Source organism: Aptenodytes patagonicus, chromosome 7, assembly GCF_965638725.1.
Source record: "Aptenodytes patagonicus chromosome 7, bAptPat1.pri.cur, whole genome shotgun sequence".
NCBI lineage: Eukaryota > Metazoa > Chordata > Aves > Sphenisciformes > Spheniscidae > Aptenodytes > Aptenodytes patagonicus.
In genome coordinates this window covers 10,713,773-10,723,653 of record NC_134955.1, presented here as the reverse complement: position 1 = coordinate 10,723,653, position 9,881 = coordinate 10,713,773, and the positions used below count along the sequence as shown (strand labels likewise).

The 9,881-nt window shown below is 43.0% G+C and overlaps 1 protein-coding gene across 4 annotated transcripts in view; it reads left to right on the top strand.

Moving 5' to 3' along the window:
- Positions 1-849: 849 nt before the first annotated feature.
- FAR1 (fatty acyl-CoA reductase 1) overlaps positions 850-9,881 on the top strand; it is a 40,488-nt gene continuing 31,456 nt past the window's right edge. For all 4 annotated transcript variants that reach the window (XM_076343939.1, XM_076343938.1, XM_076343937.1 and 1 more), the window contains exon 1: positions 850-905. The gene's annotated coding sequence lies outside the window, so the exon portion shown is untranslated. The remainder of the gene's footprint in view (positions 906-9,881) is intronic.

Sequence of the window (9,881 nt, the reverse complement as noted above, 5' to 3'; positions counted from 1 at the left end):
GCTGCTGTGGAAATGCCAGCTTAGGGGGAACGGCCCACCTCTGCCCCAGGCGTTCTCGAACTCCCCTGACAACTGGGTTCGCTTTTATGGAGGCCTTTTATATAGGGTTGCTTTCTAAAGCTTCGATTGGTTTTGGACCTTTTGGCCAATTTCAACCGAAATTGACTTAGTATCTCAACATTCAAAGTTTTAGACGTTTAACAGAAACCAGTGGTATCACTGTGGCAGGCGACGAGCTGTCGGGTATCTATCTCCGGTGCCAGACGTGCAAAGCAGCCATACGCTCGCACGCGTACGACAGCCTGATGGGCCCGTGTTTCGCTGAGGGGTGGCGTGAAGCGCGGCAGAGCCTCGAGCAGGCAGGGCGGGCTCCTCCGGCGGCGGCCTGCGATGGAGCGGGCCCGGGGACAGCGGTTTCACAGCGCCGCGGGGACGGAGGCCGCCGCAGGGACGGTTTGGCGCCTACCGGGCCGCCCACCGCAGCGGCGAGGCCGCCCCGGCGCTGCCAAGGCCGCGGGCAGCCGGCGCGGCGGCGGCCGTCGGCGGGGGGCGCGCGGGCGACCCCAACCGCCGCGGAGGGGGCCGAGGGGGACGCGCGCGGACCCCGGGCGGCGGCGCAAACCACAGCCGCTCCCCCTCGCCCCGCCTCTCGAGCCCCCGCACGCGCCCAGCCGCCCCACCCGCCGAGCGGCGGCACTTGGGTGGGGCTCCTGGAATCCGCCAACCCCCGGCGTCCTCGTCCCTCCGAGCGGCGGGGCGAGGAGCCAATAGGCGGGCGGGTACCGTGTGCGCAACGGCCAACGGGAGCGGCTCTTTTAGGACCGCTGTCCGAGCCCCTCAGAGCGGCGGGGGACGGCGCGGGGAGTGGGGTAGCGAGTGTCAGCGGGGGACGCCGCCCGGAGCAGGTAGCGGGCGCCCGAGCTGCGGCGGGAAGTCGGGGCGAGCCGGCGCGGCTGGGGGCCGCGGGCTGAGCCGCTCCATCCTCTCCTGCGGTCCGTGAGGGGGGCGCGGAGGGAGCCGGCCGCCGTCGCGCGTTTCCGGGAGGCTGCTGGGGAGGGAGGGCGGCGGGAGCCGCAGGGGGGAGGGAGGCAGGCGCTGGGGACGGGGAGCCCTGAGGTGCGTCGTGGTGGCGGGCAGGCGGCCAGGCGGAGGGGCTCTGTTGGCGGGATCGATGATTAGAAAAGGGGGGGAACCCCAAACGCTTCTCCGGGCGGCTGTCTCGGCACCGCCGGGCTGCGCTCTCGCGTGGGCGAGGCCGAAAGCCCCGGAGTCCGCGGCGGCCCGCTCCACCTGCCGCTGGGCCCGGAGCCGGAGGGTACCACCCATCTCCCCGCGCTCTTCCTCGCCCGCCCGCCTCTCCGCCTGCTCTGCCCTCTTGTCGCTGGATGGGCCTCTTCCGAGCAGCGGCGCGCCGGCTCTTCCTGCGAAGCAGCTCCGGCTTCCCCCCGCGCTAGCCGTGCTGCCACAATAGTTCCCCTTTCTCAGAGCCCGTGTAGTTGCGGCTAGCGCAAAGAATAGCCTTACAGGCAAAGGCCACAAGTTTCTCTCCCGTTGAGAAAAATGTATGGGGAAGAGAACCGAAATGGTCCGTTTCTTCAAACGGGAGTCCCAGTTCAATGGGTCCATGCACCAGGAAATAGTAGATTTGAGAGCTGTGATAGCTCTTGGTGTGTGCAGCAGCCCCTGAGTCTCGGTAAAGGCTTGTAGTCCTCGTGGAGCAGGAGCCGCGTGGGTCTACAGAAAGACTTTCTTGAGTGAAGTTTAAAGTGTGGCTAATTGCAGAGATACACTGATTGGTAGCAAACTTGTAATTGAAACTGGCTTGAATCCCATGGAAACAGAAGCCTTTAATTTCATTTAACCTATTTCAGAGCTCTAGCAGCTGAAAGTTTTTGATATTTTAATAACTGTTACAATAATAATTAAACCAGAAGTGGAGCGTGTAGGAGTCTTACTATCTGTGACATCCATCTGTACTGTAGCAGGCTAGAATTTCTGGACCCCCAACTTCCCCAATTTGTGTATCATGTCTGTGCTTCATAACTGGGATACATAATCTCCAAATTGCTGAAATAATGGTATTAGGTATATATTTCTAGGATCTCTACTCTTCAGCTTTTCTACCCTGTTTTGGTACCCTCCCCTCAAGTATAGAGGGCTTCAAAATCAGCCTTTTCCCCATCCAAAACCTCCCACAACTGGATATGAAAGATTGACTTTGCAGGCTTGGGTTTCTTCCTCCTAGCTGCTGCAGAACTATCAAGTAATATGCAAATCTAGATCTGTAATTTTTTACTGCAAGTACTTAATCTTTATTTACTTTATGCTGGACTGCAGGTCTAATGAAGCTTTACTAGAGACAATAATTTTAATAGTAGAAGCACAGTGGGGCAATTGTCTTCCATTAAGTGTGACTGTCTAATGTAGACGTATGTTTTGGACATGATAAATATTATTTCCTATAGTTAAAAAAACCCCAACCTGTCGACATCTTAATCATCCTAAGCAGCTGATACTCATCAATAAAAAGTTAGAATTGAAGCAAAACTGTAACTTTTATAGTAGCAAAGGATTTTTCCTCATTTGGTATTTAGCGTTGAAAATGTACAGGATATCTACTGGCCAGATGTGAGCAGAGAGCATCGCTAAGTGTCAGTTCTATAGTGCAACTCATGACAGTGTGCCATGATTCTGCTTAAGAGAGTCATCTTTGAAAGTTGGAGTAATAGATGTCTTGAAATACCTGTACTAACACTTCTCCTGCAAATGGAGAATCAGTCCATCCATAGAACCTCTTAGCTCCTGAGCAGCCAAACGGAATCTCCTCCAGACTACTATAAAGCAAAGGGTCCTTTGTCATCTTCCTGTTTCTGAGTTCTAGCTCTCGTAGGAACTCACCGTTGCTCACAAGCACCATGCTTCCAGTGCTTGGAAGGGATGTATAACAAACAAAAATGGTTATACAACAATTTGGAAAGTTTAAGCAAGTGCTAGAAAATGTACTAGATGTCGTTGAAGACATGTCTGTTCACTGCAGTGATTTTGGGTTTGGTTAGCTTCTTCAGCCAGAAATTGTGTGTGTGTTGTGTGTGCGTTTGGGTTTTTTTGTCACAAAATATTCAGTGTTTGAGGAGGGTCTGTGTTCAGTACAGGATGCGTGTTACTTGACTGCAGGAAGCAGAGCTGCTGGGTAACTTAAAGCAAACAAGCAAAAACTTCTGAAAAGAAACCAATATCATCAAAACTTGTACTTGGTTAGTTTGGTACTTTGTCTGTAGGTGAAGGACTTACCCCATGTAATCCTTTAATGTCTGGGCATGTACACCTTTGTGTACATCCACAGTGTTTCTCCTAGCTGCTAATTCTGAGCCTTGCAGTAATACAGTCCTCCAGCTATGCTTTATTTAGCCTCAACACTTAAAGTTTGGGAGTTGCAAACAGTCCTAACAAATACTGTCTCTCTGAATAGACTAGGTATTCCTGTTTGCTTTTTTCCTTCTGATTGTGTCCATCCCAGGGTTTATAGTGAGGCCCTTTTTATAAAACTATTCTTCTTTTGCCTTCGTTAGGCTTTTTCCCAACTTTCTCAAAGAATGTGTGACTCTGTTGATGTACCCTATTACTTTCTTCCTTTGGGTGTGGTTAGAAAGACTATGCTTAGTAGATCTTGCTAAGCTGCCATTTGGTGTTGGTAGCTATATATGCACTACATTATACCAACCTTTCCATGTCATTGTTCAGGTAGATGTTTGTAAATTTGTAGGGCTTCTTGTGCAATAGACATAACTGACAGATCCAAATAACACATCCAGTAGTGTAAACAGGACTTAAGATTGGAGCCCTTAGCATCTACGTGATCAGTATCAGCTACAGGAGTGGTGTAAATACCTCTGTTCTTCTGAGAAGGAAGAGGGAGGCTTCATGCATCCTGTTTAATTGGCGTTCACTTTATTTGTCCTGTTTGTAGGACAGGTAGGCAATCTGTTGGTAGAACTTGCTTTAACTATGTGTTTAAGCTATCTTTAAAGGTAGGAAAGTTGTGAAAATGGGCTTTTAATTTTTTGACAGGGATTTGTTCTATATGTATTGGAAAAAAGGAAAGGTAAACTTGTATGTGGCTTTTTTTTTTTTTTAAAGAAGGTGATTAGGCTTCAAATACAACTTGATAGAGCAGTTGTCAGATAAATGAGTTATTTTTAGGTTTCAGAAGAATTATTGGGAATTTCTGCAGGAACATAATGGGGGAGGAAATATCTTTATTGAATTGCATTGGAAAGCCAATTGCACGATGTTAAGATGTTATACTGTTTGACTGCAGTTTTGCAGGAGGAATTTTGAAATGGCTCACCTAAACATTAAGGAATTAAATTCTTGGTTACAGTTATGGAGGACGTGACTGTAACTTTAATGAAGAGTTCTAAAATCTTAACTCTTTTTACAGCTGTTCAACAATCAGCTCATCAGCGGTGTGTATGCTTACTATGGGTGTCCTTTACAGAGACATTAGAAGTCGGGATTTGATGAAACATCAGCAAGGGCATTTGAAGATTTTCTTACAGAAGTATAGTTATTGAATTAGTACTAAACATTCACATGTATCTGTCAAATAATGCATTATGTTGTTCCCCCCCCCCAAAAATCTTTCTTAAACTACCTGAAACTCTTCAGTTGAGAGGAGCTGAGAGGATCAGCAAGGTTGATAATTCTGGATTTTTTTTTTTTCAATTGTAAAAGGTATGGGGAGGTATGGAAGGAGTCTGGAAGTGTTGATTCCTAGGATTTCAAAAACATTGTGTAATGTCTGCTGTAAAGTGTGACTCAAGCCTTCTACCTCCATAATAATATGTATAATTTAAAACAAGGGAGGAATAGGAGTTGGGTTTTTTGTTCTTGATTAAGTATTCTGATTGTAAATGCTTTGTTAATAAATCTAATCATACATGCCAAGGCAATTCTAGTAAAATACTAGCTCAGGAGGCTTATCTTGTCCTGATGTTTTGAACAGAATGTAATTGCAGGTACAGTTTTTGCGTAGTTATCTTTGTCCTGTCAGATCAATATGAGGAATGTGAATCTGGGTTTTAATTACTTAGGTTTGTCTCTTACCTGTGAAACTAGACAAACTGATGAGCCACTTAAGTGTTGTTTGTTTCCCCTCCTGCCCCCTTCCCTCTACTTGGTTTATGGCTTTCCAAAATACTTCGATGAACCATAAACCTCCCCCCACGTCCCCTCCCAGCAAAATGACAGTATCACAGTAACAACTGGAGCAATAATCCTGCTGCTAAGGCTTTTCCTAGTGATAACCTGGACTGGATATCAACGTACTCGTATGAAGGCTAAATTTATGCCTTTGGCTTATTTTCTTAATGCAATGCGTGAGAATTGAGTGATCTTGCAGCTTCAGCAGTTTATGTAGTAGTCAACTGTGAGTGTTACTCTCTTTGTTATGTTGTAGGTAGGTTCTTCAGACAAGTTTTGTTCTCCTTTCAAGGTTAACTCGAGAGTCATGACTTACGCAAAGTAAGAGCCATGATTTATGCAACTACCTTGATAAACAGTGAGGCTTTATCTTGTAATCGTTTTGTAACCAAAAGCTAAAGTGAGATTTCTAATGCAGATTTCTAATTAACTTAGATAAAATGATCTGAAACTATGATCCTGTTCAGCGAATCTTGAATCTGCCTGCCTCTTGTTTTCCTAAAACTTGTTTGAAAGCTCTTTGGATACAAGTGTTAAACATGTTTCCACATGAACTGGAGATGGAGTATAGTAAATGTTCTTATGTGGTATGTGCTTTACTGTAATAGCTTAATTTTTGGACTGATCTATGCCTTCTGTGCAACTTGGAGAAATGAGGTTAATTATACCAAAAGAGATTTTTTTCCTTCAACATGCACTTGAAGACTAAGCTCAAACAGTAAACAATTCAGAAAGACATCAACTTATAACCTAATTATAAAGGGATAGTAAAGGAGAAGAACTGTTTTCTAAAAGCAAGTCTACTTTATTTGTGGACATAAGGCTATACACTTAGCTATGTAAACTTTGACCTAACAGTATTAGTTACTCTAACTGGTATTGTGTTTCAATAGAGAAATTATTTAAAGTAGACAAATCTCTTCATTGGTTGTAGGTTAGTCTCTTTGAACATCTTCAAAATTGAAGAATACAACTAGTTTGAAATGTCTGTTGCTGTTTTTCAGAAGTTCTCTGATATACTGAGTGTCAGCCACAGGTTTGCCATATTCCACATACAGCTTTGGGTCTTCTGGTAGCATTTATACTGGAGTTGTGATGACTTAGATACAATCTTTCAGGTTGATTTAGTTTTGTTGTGTTTTGCTTGTTTGCAGAGATCATCAATAAAGGCATGTTTGGTATACATGAGAGAACTTACTAATCCCCTGAATCCACTCCAGTTACTTGTCTGGAAAGTGTGTAGTGAGACACTTACCATCTGGCATACTACCAGGCACAGACTGGCTAGCTAATAGTAAATTAGTTGACCCATTTTGATAGTTCTTCAAAACTTAGTTTTTCTAATTAGCTTCCAAACCTGGCAATGTGTTTTCCAGCTCCTGGAGATGTGTTAAATTTTCTTGGCAGGTTTATCCTGTAAGGGACTGTGGCTTTCAGCTAGTAAAGAAAATGACCTTGCAGAGAGTAGATAAGAATGTTGATGAAGTCTAAAATGTGGATAAGCTTGTGTTTCTGCTAGCTGTGGGAAGAATCCCAAATCTTCCACATGATTGCAAAGTTTGGAATAGATATGCTTTAAGGTTAACTTACACCAAAAGCAGTTTACAACAGGAAATACTCTGTTCCATCACTTCAGTCTCTACTCATCTTCCAAAACAGTATCTTTCACAGATAAGGTTTCTCAATGGATATAACCTTGGACCGTGAAGACAAACAAACTATCATCCTTTGGTGATATGCTGGATAGGTATTGTCCAAATAGGGCAGATCATTGACCCTTGTGGTTATTGAAAATGTGGACTGCTGATAGCATTCATTGATTTACTTTTGTGGAAACAAAGCACCAAAGGAAATGAGACATGATATCATGATATGACCCGGGCTTGTCTTTCTAGCAGTAACCTTGTTTAGATGAGTTAAATATTACTTCCTTTGTTGCCTGAATCTCTCCAGTTCTTAGATTTTTTTTTTTTTTTTTTTGCTTGCTATAGTGTCCTTGCAATGTGGCAATTAAAGCTCTATATGAGGGACTTGCGTAATGATTTTTGTCTGGTGTGGATGCATGTGTGTGTGGTGTTTAAAAAATACTTGGCGCATCCTGATTTGATGTCTAGATGGACTTCATCTCCTGAATATACATAAATAAAAGGTTTCTTCCACCTTACTTTTAGACCTTTTTTCTATTGTACTACTGCTAGTATTAGGTTCAAGCTGTTGGAGGGAAATGGGGGAAATTAGTTTGTCAAGCTGTATTTTTGCAGAACTTTATGGTTTGTTGCTGACGCTTGAGAGGTTGGGAAATACATGTTTTCTATGTCCTGTGAGTGATAATATCAGTATGGTTGAATTTGGAGGGAGCATGTTGTTAACCTAATGTTTGTCAGTGATAAACTAGAAAACAGACCATTTAATCTCTGACAAGGACATACATGCACACTCTTTCTAGTTGCTGGATTTAGCATTTAAACATTCAGTGGAACTGCAGCAGGCTTTCCTGGCACTTGGAAAGCAAATCTTTAAGCATCTTGATCTGTGCATGGACAAATCTAAGAACTGATTTTTTCCTGTTAAAAACAGAATTCTCCTTGTTTAGAGAGTCATAGAGACCTGTCTGAAGCAATGAATTAAATATTGCTGCCGTAGCTCTGAAGGCAAACAGAGCTGCTGTTGTTTGCTCCATAATAGCCCTTGCTCAGCCTTGGACACTAGAATTTTTTTACAAGATGGGGAACGTTGGCTAGGATCCTGGAGTGTGGGGGTTTTTTACTGAAGTGCTTAGGAGGTCTTGAGTTATCAAAGGACAGCACCCTTCAAATAAGCAGTATCTTCAAAGTGTCACCATTGGTTTAGCCCTGAACCTGTGAATTCAGAAGTATCCTAGCATCATTTTCTCTGTAGCAGCTTAACAGAAGCTTCCTCTACCAAAGGCTGTTTATCCCTGCAAGTCATCTGGTAACTCTGATCATTCCTGTTGTAGAGCAAGAATCCTTTACAGAACTCTTATTAATACTTTCAACTGTCAGATTTCTCTTTTCTTGACTGTTATTACTTATTAGCTCAAAAAAGTAGGTACGATACAGGGATTCAGATATTCCAAAGTATGCATTAGACAATTTTGTGTTTGATAGGAGTTATCTGCATGTTTGAAGAGGTAGCTGTTGTCATTGGACAACTGGTGAAAATACATATTGCTGGTTAATAGCTACAATTCAGCTATTGCAAACATGAAAGAAGTTGCACTCTAAAACTAGATAAAACGATTGCTGACACAGGCACTTTAAGGATGATATTTAAAATTTGATTTTGCTATGTTGTCTTGCAAGGTAGGTATTTTTTTCTGGACCTACTCCAGCCTGTTATGTTAGAGGTCAAACTAAATTTCCACTGGGAACTACACCTATTTCTTAACTTTTTTTAAAAAAAAAAAAAACAACCCACAATTACGATGTAGTTCTTCAGTAATTTGCTGCCATAAATAACTTTAAAAGGTAACACAGGTTAATACATTATATCTGTGAGGTAAGTCCCTTCTGAGCTTGAAATTAGAAGTTGCCAGCAGTGCTATGCTAACTGGCATGTGGAGATGTGTTCTCAGAGAAGGCAGGGAAAGGTAGGTGGAGAATGGGAACATTCTTTCCTTTCCTGCAGTTGAGATAACCTTTCTTTCTAGTAGGGCAAAACATAGGCTGCTTATTTCAGGCTTTCTTCTTTCACACCTATATTCCATACATGTTTGTGGTGTTTTTTTTCCCCTTAATTCAAATTTGGTGCTTCTAGACAGTTACCTCACAATCCCAGTATTTATTGCTGTAACTTTGGCAGCAATGTATACTTCTGGAAAGGTCACCAATTCTGTTTTCTAGCTGGAATCTTCCAGAAGAATGGAAGTAGAAGACAAACGTAGTATGGAAAATTGCTATGAATAAGGTCTACCAGAGGCTAGTTGTCAGAGAGCTGGGTAAAGGGAAATGGTGTTGGGAGTTTCTCAAAGGGAAAAAATTCTGCCAATTCTTAAAAATATAAAATAAAATAATTAGCCTGCAAACATAGAGGTGTTGCTGCCTCTCAAGTGTGAATGTGAGTATACATGTATGTTTGTGGGTTTTTTAAGCGAACCCATTTAATCATTATACTTAATAGCTTTGGATATGGATGTTTTGTAGGTCTGGTATTCTGTAAGAGCTTCAGGAGAATAATAGAATTATTTTTGATCTGATATAAATGTCATACTCAAAGGAGTATGGTCAAAAATAACTGAGGCAGGAAACTTTCTGATCTATTCTGGCTTCTAGTTTTCTTTACATCATCTGACCCTAAATATTGTCAGATTTTTTTTCAGTTAGCTAAAAAGCTGGACCATAGCAACACAGATATTTCCACTGGCAGCATAATTTTTTTTCATTGTTTTAGCTTTTAGAAACAGATGTTGCACTGTAGCCCACGTACTGGGTGTTGTAGAAGGTTCCTGTGTTTATGTAGCCAAAGACTGTCTCTGCCCATGTGAACAGGTTTGCAGACTGAGGATACAGCATTATGTCAGAAGTGCTATTAAGCCTTCCATTGAGGAAGGGCAAGTGAACTGATGGTATTGAAGTACTGTCATAGAGTTTTAGGGGGTAAAAGTTATGAATTATGGCTAGGCAGGTGAATTAGTAACAAGATTACGTAGGAACCATAAC